Below are 11,239 nucleotides of genomic sequence, written 5' to 3' on the forward strand. Positions count from 1 at the left end.
ATACTTTGTACTGATGGAGATATAAAGTCCATTTTGTTGTTTATAAAATAACAGAATTTGTGACGCTTTTGAATTTGGTAGTCCAATTATTTTACATATTGAGTTTTCTTGCAGATACAAAAGCAAATATGCAAATATCGTTTTTTGTGGCTTAATCCAGATTGAAGCAAACAAAGTATGTAGTTTTACTCAATTAGCGCTACAAAAAGTATTTTAAAGTTTTGTTTAATAAAAATACGCAATTTTTCTAAAAAAAAAAAAAACACCCAAAAAAATAAGTTAATTTTGTTTATCTTTTTACTACCCCATATCACGGGTTATAGAGTTTTTACATGTTTTGTTTGTATGTGTGACTTTCATATATAGTTGAAACTCGATTAACCGGGATGGTCGGGACCGAGCCCATTACGGATAATCGAAAATCCCGGATAAGAGAACTTTTTTTTTTCAAGAAAAAATTTATATGTGTTTAAGTTTTTATTAAAAAATAATAAAAAAAAAAAAAAGAAAACAATTAAAAAATTATTTCATAAACGTAACAAATCATATTTTTGTTTGAACATACATACATTACAATATCACGAGAACTTTGAGGAAAATTAAAAAATTGTTGCATGTTTAGGTTTTTTTTTTATTACCACCGGGTTTAGCTGGACAAAAAAAGCGCAGTCAGGGCTAAGCAATTTACATGTTAAATGCAGGAACACCTTAGCCCCTTGGGCTTAGTTGTCAAGCCCGATGATATCCCTGGGCTTAAAGGTAGAACTATAATTGCCTGAAGCGTCCGATTCAACGGAGGGGAACAGCGCTTCCAACCACACTCGACGGATGCGAAAGCTTATCAAAAATTCAAAGAAAACAACAACAAAAACGTAGGATTTGACATAAGCTTCCGACTGCTTCCTCCAATTATAATTAGGGGTCGAATTACGGCACACGATTACGATCATACGTTAACGTTTTGACTATTTCTGTCTCTATTTAATTATTAGAAAACGAAAGGGGCACATAGCAACCATTCGTTAACGAACGTATGTCGTAATTCGACCCCTGGTTTTTCATAAATTGTTTAGAATTGGTTTACAAACGGGAAAACTGACGTATGAAATGACAAAATTTATTTAACTAGTTTTGCTAGCATACATTTTTGTATCTCTTTGTAAAACATACAAGAAAAATACAAGAAAACCCGAAAGCGATAAATATGAAAACTCTAAATTTTCTTTGTGTCTGCTGATTTCAGAACATTCAATAAGCGGTGCTGGCAAGATTTCCGGTTTTTTCCCGAGGCGTTTTTTTTTTTGTCCAGCTAAGCCCGGTGGTAATAAAAAACACACCTATTGTGTGACCGGGGATTTTACCCGTTGCTTTTCTTCGATTGAATTGATGTGAATGCGGTCAACTATCAGTAAATCCTGATATGTTGTTCCAGAATAATTCTACTTAAAAAAAAAAAATAAATAAGAAAATAAGACTCTCTACAAAAAAAAATACTTTCTTTATTTTTGAGTGCTGATTTTGTATTTTTTAGTTAAATTTTCTTCTTTCCTGTTCTCATATTACGAATAGTAGAGTTTATTACTGATAATAGAGTTTAAATAAATAAATTTTGTTTATTGTCGAGAAAGAATTTCAAATATTTTCATCACGGATAATAGAGCGTCCCGGTTAATCGAATCCCGGATAATCGAGTTTCAACTGTATTTATAATATTGTAACGATGAATTACCGAACTACTTTTAAGATAAAAGTCTGAACACACTACCTGCTACAGTAAAGGTAGAAATGTGAACGGACCTTTAGTAATTAAGAAACTACCCTCTGAACGCATCCAAAGAAATTCCCTCGACTGCTGAATATCCCAAAATATCCCACTGGACTGGAAGTATGAAGCGCCCCCTCTTGGAAAGGAAGCTTCGAGAAGCAAAGACGAGAACCTTCGAAGACATTCTCGAATTCCGAATTTCAGGTATAAAAGGGCAGCGTGGACACCGACCGGATACAGTTTAATCTTGAAAGTGAAAGAGTACAGTACAAAGTGAAATAAAGTGTTGGAAATTGTTAGTAGTAAATAAAGTGATTGAAAAGTGTGTTTGTTTGAGCGAATAATAAAAGTAAATTGATTTGAAATAAAGTGTGTTCTTATTTGAACGGAAATATAAGTGGAAATTAAATAAGTTTTATTGTGAACCCGGAATAAAACATTACATTGGTGTCAGAAAAGTGGAATAAAACTTATTTATTTGTGCGAATCAGATAATTTCGCGAATAAAATAAAAAGTGCGCGTGTGTTTTAACAATAAACAAAGTGTAAAACATTTTGAAATAAGTAAAAGTGCTCGCGTTTTGAAAAGTTAAAATGGGTAAGACATTGAATCAGTTAAGTTTGACTGAGCTGAAGGCGGAATTAACTAAACGAGGTCTTCCTACTGCTGGATCGAAAAATGACCTCATTATTCGCCTGCAGGATTATTTAACCCAGAAAAACGAAGATTTGGATACATTTCAATTCGAAGTTGAAATGGTAGAAGAACGAGTAAGTACTAGTTCCGATATGTCATCCATGATGGCTGTTCTCCTTGCAAAATTTGAAGAACAGAAAGATCAAATGGAACAGCAACGTAAAGAACAAAAGGATGAACAGAAAAATCTTCTTGAACAAATTGAGACACAACGCAATGAACAAAGAGAACAAATGGAACAACAACGAACAGAGCAAAAGAGTGAACAACAGAATCTTCTCGAAAAAATTGAGAAACAACGTACCGAGCAAAAGAGTGAACAACAGAATCTTCTCGAAAAAATGGAGAAACATCTAGAAGAACATCGCGATGAGCAAAAGAATCTTCTAGAAGAACAGAAAAATCTTTTAGAGGGAAAGCTTGGTGATTTCGAGAAGAAGTTCACTGCTCTTGACGAGCGTGTTGAAGAAAACAAAGAAAAGCTGTTGGCAATGGACACAAAGTTCGAAGAGAAATTCCAAGACATTACTAAAGAGTTGGACAGGGTTCGAAAAATTAAGGCCCGAGAAAGTTCTGGTGAGTATTCAAAGAAGAAGGAAATGCATCCACCAACCTTTGATGGACAAAGTTCTTGGTCGATCTACAAGAAACAGTTTGAGGCAGCTGCCACAACAAATGGCTGGGATGACGAAGACAAATGTATAGCGCTGACTCTTGCTCTTAGAGGTCCTGCTGCTGAGTTGTTACAAACTTTACCACCAGAAAAGAATGGTAACTTTAACGCTCTTGTCCAGGTCATTGAAAAACGCTTTGGAGATGGCCATATGCAGGAAGTCTTCCGCGTCCAACTCAATACAAGAGTCCAGAAAAGAGGAGAAACTCTGCAACAACTCCAAGCAGATATTGAAAGGTTAGCTCATCTGGCATATCCGACAGCAGGAGACGACATTATCAATCAGTTTGCGACAGAAGCGTTTGTACGTGCTGTATCTGATATAAATCTTCAGCGAGCAATTCGAACAGCTGGAAAACGTTCCCTTCCTGAAGCATTAGCGTTTGCACTCACTATGGAAGCAGCAGAACAGGCTTCTCAAGGCGTTCATCGGGTAAGAGAAGTTACAGTGGAGGAATGCTCTTGTCAAAAACTCGCATTCCAAAGAAACCAGCGAGACGGAGCTGCTCGATGCTGGAACTGTAACAAGACAGGACATCTCCAGCGGCAGTGCAGATTGCCACCAAGAAGAACTGCTTGCGAACACTGTGGAAACAGGAATATTGCCCAACAACAGGTAAGCGATACAACTAACACTCATGCTCATCTTGATTCCCATTCGGGAAAACGAGTAAGAACCAACTTCGAGGGGCAGAAGCTGATTTCTGATATCGATGGCCCCAGAACCACAATTCAAGTCTCACAGACTAAACGAGACAACAAAAGTCTGACAGTAGAGGCAACCATAAACAATAACCAACACGTGGCTACAATTGACACCGGTGCCACCGCCTCTATTGTACGAAGAGACTTGGTAAAGATGACGTGGCTACATAACATCAACAGCTATCGTCTGAAGACCGCCACAGGAGAAGCAGCAAGAGTGTACGGAGAAGTTCGTCTTGAGATCCGTATAGCAGAACTAAAGTTTTTACATGTGTTTTTGGTGGCAGATATATGTGACGAGTGCATCATTGGAATCGACTTTATGAAGGAGCATGGAATCATTTTGGATATCGGTAATCAAGTCCTGAAATACAGAAATGTAGAGATTCCAATGGTCTATGGCAGCGAAAACTCAACAACAATTAGAACTGTCATCAAAGAAGACATGTGCCTGCCTCCTTCTTCAGAAGTTTTTGTGTGGACCAAGTTAAAGGGGAACTTTGGAAGCCATCGATACCTCATGGTTGAACCAGAAGTTGAGCAAAGTTCCGAAAACATCATCATCGGGAAGACTCTTGTGGCACCAAAGAACAACATGGTACCTGTACGGATACTTAACATCAAACCGTACCCAATCAAGCTTAAGAAAGGAGAAGTTGTTGGGCAATGCGAATCTGTGTCCGCAATAACTAAGATCAACGAGATGGACACACAGATGACTATGAACTCTGAGAAACTAAAGACTCAAATTCTCAAATCAGACAACTTGAGTCAACATCAGCTTAATGTTGCTGGAAGGCTTCTTCATGAATATGCTGATATCTTCTCTTCACCCAGCGGGCAATACGGCCGAACACAACTGGTGCAGCATCGAATCGATACAGGAGACGCTAGGCCGATTCGTCAACCAGCAAGACGTCTCCCCTTGGCCAAACAAGGTGAAGTTGAAGAAATGATATCGACAATGAAGAAAGACGGGCTGATCGAAAATTCCAAAAGCCCTTGGGCATCACCGGTAGTTCTCGTCAAAAAGAAGGATGGAAGCACTCGATTTTGTGTCGACTACCGCAGACTGAATGATGTGACGAAGAAAGACAGCTACCCACTGCCAAGAATCAGCGATACTCTAGATGCAATGGAAGGAGCACAATGGTTTTCGACTTTGGACTTGAAGAGTGGCTACTGGCAGGTAGAAATCCATCCAGAAGATCGAGAAAAGACGGCTTTCTCCACAGGAAATGGTCTGTGGCAGTTCAATGTCATGCCGTTTGGGCTATGTAATGCCCCAGCTACTTTTGAGCGCTTAATGGAGTGCGTTTTAAATGGATTAACCTGGAAATCTTGCCTAGTCTATTTGGATGATGTCATCGTTTACGGGAAAACATTTGATGACCATTGTGAAAACCTAAAGGCTGTATTCCAGAGGCTACGAGAAGCACATCTTAAGTTAAATCCAAAGAAATGTGCACTTTTCAAGACCGAGGTTAAATATTTGGGGCATATCATCTCATCCCAAGGAGTAATGACTGATCCAGAAAAAGTTGACACTGTGAAGAATTGGCCAACCCCTCAGGACAAGCATCAACTTCGGAGTTTCCTCGGTCTGGCAACGTACTATCGACGGTTCGTGAAGGATTTTGCGAGAATCGCCAAAAGCTTGCACCAGCTTACGGAGAAGGGTAAACCCTTTAAATGGTCAGGTGAGTGTGAGAAAAGCTTTCAGGAACTGAAGCTACGGTTATGTGAAGCTCCTGTGTTGGCCTATCCGACTCCAGGCAAACAATTCATCATTGACGCAGATGCAAGTAATGTTGGAGTTGGTGCTGTTTTATCGCAAGTTCATGACGGAGAAGAAAAGGTCGTTGCCTATTTCAGCAAGGTACTCTCGAAACAAGAAAGAAACTATTGCGTGACCAGAAGGGAACTTCTAGCTCTGGTATTGGCAACAAAGCACTTCCATAAGTACATCTATGGACAGAAGTTCCTTCTTCGCACAGATCATGGTGCACTAAATTGGCTTTTGAACTTCAAAAATCCAGAGGGTCAAGTAGCAAGATGGATCGAGATACTCCAGACGTATCAATGTCAGATTCAACATCGAAGAGGAAAGCTACATTCAAATGCAGACGCATTATCTCGGCGCCCGTGCAAGCAAGACTGCAAGCATTGCACACGGCTAGAGGAAAAGGAAGTTGTCGCTGTAAGAAGAACGAGAGCTGATCCCATTTGCGGCTGGAGTAATGAAGAACTCAGGATGGCCCAACAGGAAGATTCGGACATCGAACCCATCCTTGCATGGAAGGAACATGAAGAGAAACCAGAATGGGCCGACATCTCCGACCGAAGCCCCAATCTCAAAGCATATTGGGCACAATGGGACTCACTTCATGTGCAAGAAGGGTTACTCAGGCGTAAGTGGGAATCCGCAGATGGTAAATCTTATGTAATGCAACTAATCGTACCTCAGTCAAAGGTTAATGATGTTCTCCGAGAGATGCACGAGGGAACTTCTGGAGGCCATTTAGGCATCAACAAGACGCTGGAAAAGGTACGCCAGCAATTCTACTGGTTACGTATGAGAGAAGACGTTGAAAAGTGGTGCCGAAAATGTGATACTTGTGCCGCTAGCAAAGGACCAGCTAGAAAAATGCAAAGCACGATGCATCAGTACAATGTGGGCACACCTTTTGAGAGGATTGCAATAGACGTGGCAGGTCCTTTTCCCGAAACCAACAAAGGAAACCGGTATATCCTCGTAGTGATGGATTACTTCAGCAAGTGGCCTGAGGCATTTGCCATCCCAAACCAGGAAACCAAAACAGTTGTGGATAAGATTGTCTTTCATTGGGTGAGCAGGTTCGGAGTACCCATGGAACTTCATTCCGACCAAGGAAGGAACTTCGAATCTAAGATTTTTCAAGAGGTTTGCTCACTCCTTGGCATCAAGAAGACGCGAACAACACCGCTTCATCCACAATCTGATGGGATGGTTGAGCGATTTAACAGGACACTTAAAGAACACCTGTCAAAAGTAGTCAACGATAATCAACGAGACTGGGATCGACATATTCCATTATTCTTGATGGCTTATAGAAGTGCAACACATAGTTCCACTGGACATACACCATCGGAAGTCCTTTTTGGTTCTACAATACGGCTGCCAAGTGAGATAAAATTCGGATGTGTTCCAAATGAGCCACAGGAAATAGATGAGTATGTTGATAACCTGAAAGAAACACTGGCTGACATTCACCAACGGACAAGGACAAATATAAAAGCGTCTAGTGACAGGATGAAAACAAGATATGACGCGCGAGCGACAGCAACAGGGTTTCAAGAAGGAGAACTTGTGTGGTTTTACAATCCCCATCGACAAAAGGGACTATCACCGAAGCTACAACAAAACTGGGAAGGCCCTTACACAGTAATAACCAGAATCAACGACGTGGTTTACCGTATACAGAGAGGGGTAAGAGGCAAATTAAAGGTAGTTCATTGTGACCGTTTACATCGTTATAATGGTGAAAGTAGCAATGGAGTTGTTCGGGACGAACAATCCTAAGAGGGGGGCAATGTAACGATGAATTACCGAACTACTTTTAAGATAAAAGTCTGAACACACTACCTGCTACAGTAAAGGTAGAAATGTGAACGGACCTTTAGTAATTAAGAAACTACCCTCTGAACGCATCCAAAGAAATTCCCTCGACTGCTGAATATCCCAAAATATCCCACTGGACTGGAAGTATGAAGCGCCCCCTCTTGGAAAGGAAGCTTCGAGAAGCAAAGACGAGAACCTTCGAAGACATTCTCGAATTCCGAATTTCAGGTATAAAAGGGCAGCGTGGACACCGACCGGATACAGTTTAATCTTGAAAGTGAAAGAGTACAGTACAAAGTGAAATAAAGTGTTGGAAATTGTTAGTAGTAAATAAAGTGATTGAAAAGTGTGTTTGTTTGAGCGAATAATAAAAGTAAATTGATTTGAAATAAAGTGTGTTCTTATTTGAACGGAAATATAAGTGGAAATTAAATAAGTTTTATTGTGAACCCGGAATAAAACATTACAATATCTAATGATTCCAATATCAATTTTATTTTTATCATTTTTTATTTAGAAAATAGCTTTTTGACCTTTTTGGTAATTAATAAGTATAAGTTTGTAAATTATTTAACATGTAAGTACATAAAATGTTTTCTAAATTCTAAGGCAGTAAATAATCAGCATCAATTTCCCCTTAGCAATACTATTACTAGAAATTATAATAAAACTAGCCGACCCCGCACTCAAAATTCGAGTGCCAATTGTAACTTTTATTTATGCTCAAATAAGCACACTATATAAATCACTTTATTTACTACTAAGAATATGCAACACTTAATTTTATTCGAAATTCGAGAATGTCTTCGAAGGTTCTCGTCTTTGCTTTTAGAAGTCTACACTTCGAGAAGGGAGAGGGCGTGGTTCAGCACATTTGTTTTTGTTTTTTTCCTCAATTTTAATTTATTGTTTTTATCTATTTCGGTAAAAAAAAAATAAACAAAGTATACATTCTGCACATCTAGATAAAATTTCCTATCGTTCGGTATATAATTTATGCCCCTTCGGTTTTTGTGAACCGCGTATTTTGTACCACAAAATAAGTGTTTGCCGTTTTATTATATGATGATATCACATATTAGCCCTATGATGGTAGCCGATCGGAAGAAAATTTTATCCGATTTGTACGAATTTTTCAATTTTCATATGATTTTAACCCTTCCGACAGTAAAATCGGACAGATATACGAAAAAAATCTTAGGTGCGTTGAAAATTTAAAATACATGCGATGCTATGCAGTGAACTATCAAAATATTTGCGATGGGTTATGCTTTGCGCTTTTTTTTCTTTCCGATTCTTCCCGACAGAAAATCAAACGTGAAATATTACCCGAACAAAATAAAAACCAAAAAAAAATTGGGAAATGAGTGCGTTGTTTGACTTCAATTTTTCTTCTCAAATTCGGGTACCGTGAATACAAAAATCTTCCGATCGGAACTTTTCTCCGATCGGATATTTTTCCGATCGGCTACCATCATAGGGCTGATATATTACAAAACCTGCAAAAAGAAATGATGAAATGCATTTTGATGTAATGCATTTTGATGTACCTATTACTTAATGTATGTTATCACCTACACATTTCGTGTTAATTACTTACACTGGCTTTCAATTAACAACATGAAACAATTATGAACGCGCTAATATTTGTCTTTAAATTAAAACCAATATAATATTGTTAATTACTAATTCATTTAATGAATTAATTTTTTTTTTACTGATGATAAGTTTTTTACGGAGAAAAATATGGCATTTAATTCTTAAATCCCATCTACTTTAAATATAATAGATTGCTTATAAAAATGAATGGAATCCATTTAAATGGAAATGAACTTCTTTTCATTATAATTAAAATTTACGTCTTAAAAAAATTAAGTGTATCGGCTAAGAATTTCCGTATAGAAAGGAAACCCATTCAAATATAATACACATTAAACCAGCCTGTTATAACACAGATTTGACTAAAGCCATATTGTATAAATATGTTCGTAATCTGATTCCGAGGTCAGAATGCTCTGGCACCTCACGTCCTTGAGACATTGCAATACAAAAATATGAAAAAAAAAGCTTAACTGGTTGAACAGAATGAAAATTCGCTTGTAGCAAAGAAAAACGTCGTGGTACAAGATGTCAAATAAATTCGCTCAAAATGTAGAAAAGATAAACAGAATTATGTGGCGTACAAAAATGTCAATTGCCTTGAAAAAAATAATTTTAACTGAGTAACCACATTAGAAACGTCAAAAGTCATTCCGCTTGTAGCTTGAAGTAAAAGTCGACTCGACTTGTACCACAGCGAATTTCCTTGCCACAGACACAGCTACGTATTCTGGCACCAATATACTAATTTCATACTTTTTAACTTTGACAGCTAAACAAGACACAAGCCACTGCTACATCATTCTGGTCTACCAGTAAAGAAAAGTTTGTATTCAAATTTTCAAAAAAAAAAAATTTACTAACAAAAATAAATTAAAAATAAATGTTGTACAATTTTCTAACCAAATCGTTAAAATTCTAATGGTAATCTAAAGGCTTGGCCACACCGGAGGGTATGCGGTAGCGGTACGGGTAGAGGTAACGGTACTTGTATGAAAAAAATTCCAAACTGACATATCAACGTTCAGATGTGGAATTTTTTTCATACAAATATCGTTACCGCTACCCGTACCTCTACCGCATACCCTCCGGTGTGGCCAAGCCTTAATATTTATGTACTTTCATTATAAAAGCGAGTACGTGCGATCCAGTCGTCCATGTCATTTTTTTTTAAGAGTCTGGCCATACTGGAAGACCGAAAAATTAACTTTTTTGTTTTTAATTAATAAATTCAAATCCGGAATATTTTTATTTTTCAAAAAGGATTTCAAAAATAACATGTCAATTTTTTTTTAAATATTGATAAATGGCGCCGTTATAATGGTCGTCACTAAGGGCCTACACACGAATCGCGGGGTCCTTGTCCCATCTGGTACTCGGTTATTGATTGTACATTTAAACAAAAAAATACAAAATCAAGTTATTTTTAAGTAGTGTGACTACAATGAAACGTAGCCGTTTTCTTTTTGGGCCTTTAGAAAAAATATGCTGAGCCGCCAAACATTTTTTTTTTCATTTTATTCCAACATTTTTCAAGAAAAAACATTAATAAAAAGAAAAATAATCCAGCTATCAAAAAGATCCTACGCTACATTGTATATATTATTATATTAAAAAATATTCAGTACAAATTTGAAAGCAATCGGATGAGTAGTTTCCGAGATCGAGATCTTGAAGGTACAAGGCAAAAAAAAATGAGTCAACCGAAAAATGCCCGTAACTTGGCCAATTTTGAATGTTTCAATACGCAATAGGTCTAAATTTGTTCATTACAATTATTAAGGGGGTAATACAAAATAAATTAATAAAATTATCAAATATTGCTGACAGATGTTGTAAATACAAAGGAATACAAAAAAAAATACACCTGCTTTTTCGGACCTGTGCCTACTAAAGCAAATTGATAGTTTAATATTGAAGCTCTAATTAGTTACCCCTCATAAAAAAATAAACAGTAGACTTATCACAAAAAGTTTCACTAATCTTAACTTCCTAAAAGACAAGACTCTAACAAAGCTAAAAAGAAAGTCCATCACTACAGATCAAGTGACTCAATATACCATCCTCATGTCAAGATAAAACAAATGCACCCTTGCTAATTTGATCTGTACGTATATACATTGTTAGTGGCTCAACTGAATGCAATGGGGCATACTAAAAGTTAAAGAAATACGTATCTAACAATGGACAAGACAAGTT

The 11,239-nt window shown here is 37.4% G+C and overlaps 1 protein-coding gene across 1 annotated transcript in view; it reads left to right on the forward strand.

The window, feature by feature from the left end:
* The window catches only part of LOC129913423 (annexin B9), a 206,492-nt gene that overhangs the window by 38,650 nt on the left and 156,603 nt on the right, over positions 1 to 11,239 (forward strand). The gene's annotated exons all lie outside the window — the stretch shown is intronic.

This window comes from Episyrphus balteatus, chromosome 3, assembly GCF_945859705.1.
Source record: "Episyrphus balteatus chromosome 3, idEpiBalt1.1, whole genome shotgun sequence".
In the NCBI taxonomy this organism is placed as follows: Eukaryota; Metazoa; Arthropoda; class Insecta; order Diptera; family Syrphidae; genus Episyrphus; species Episyrphus balteatus.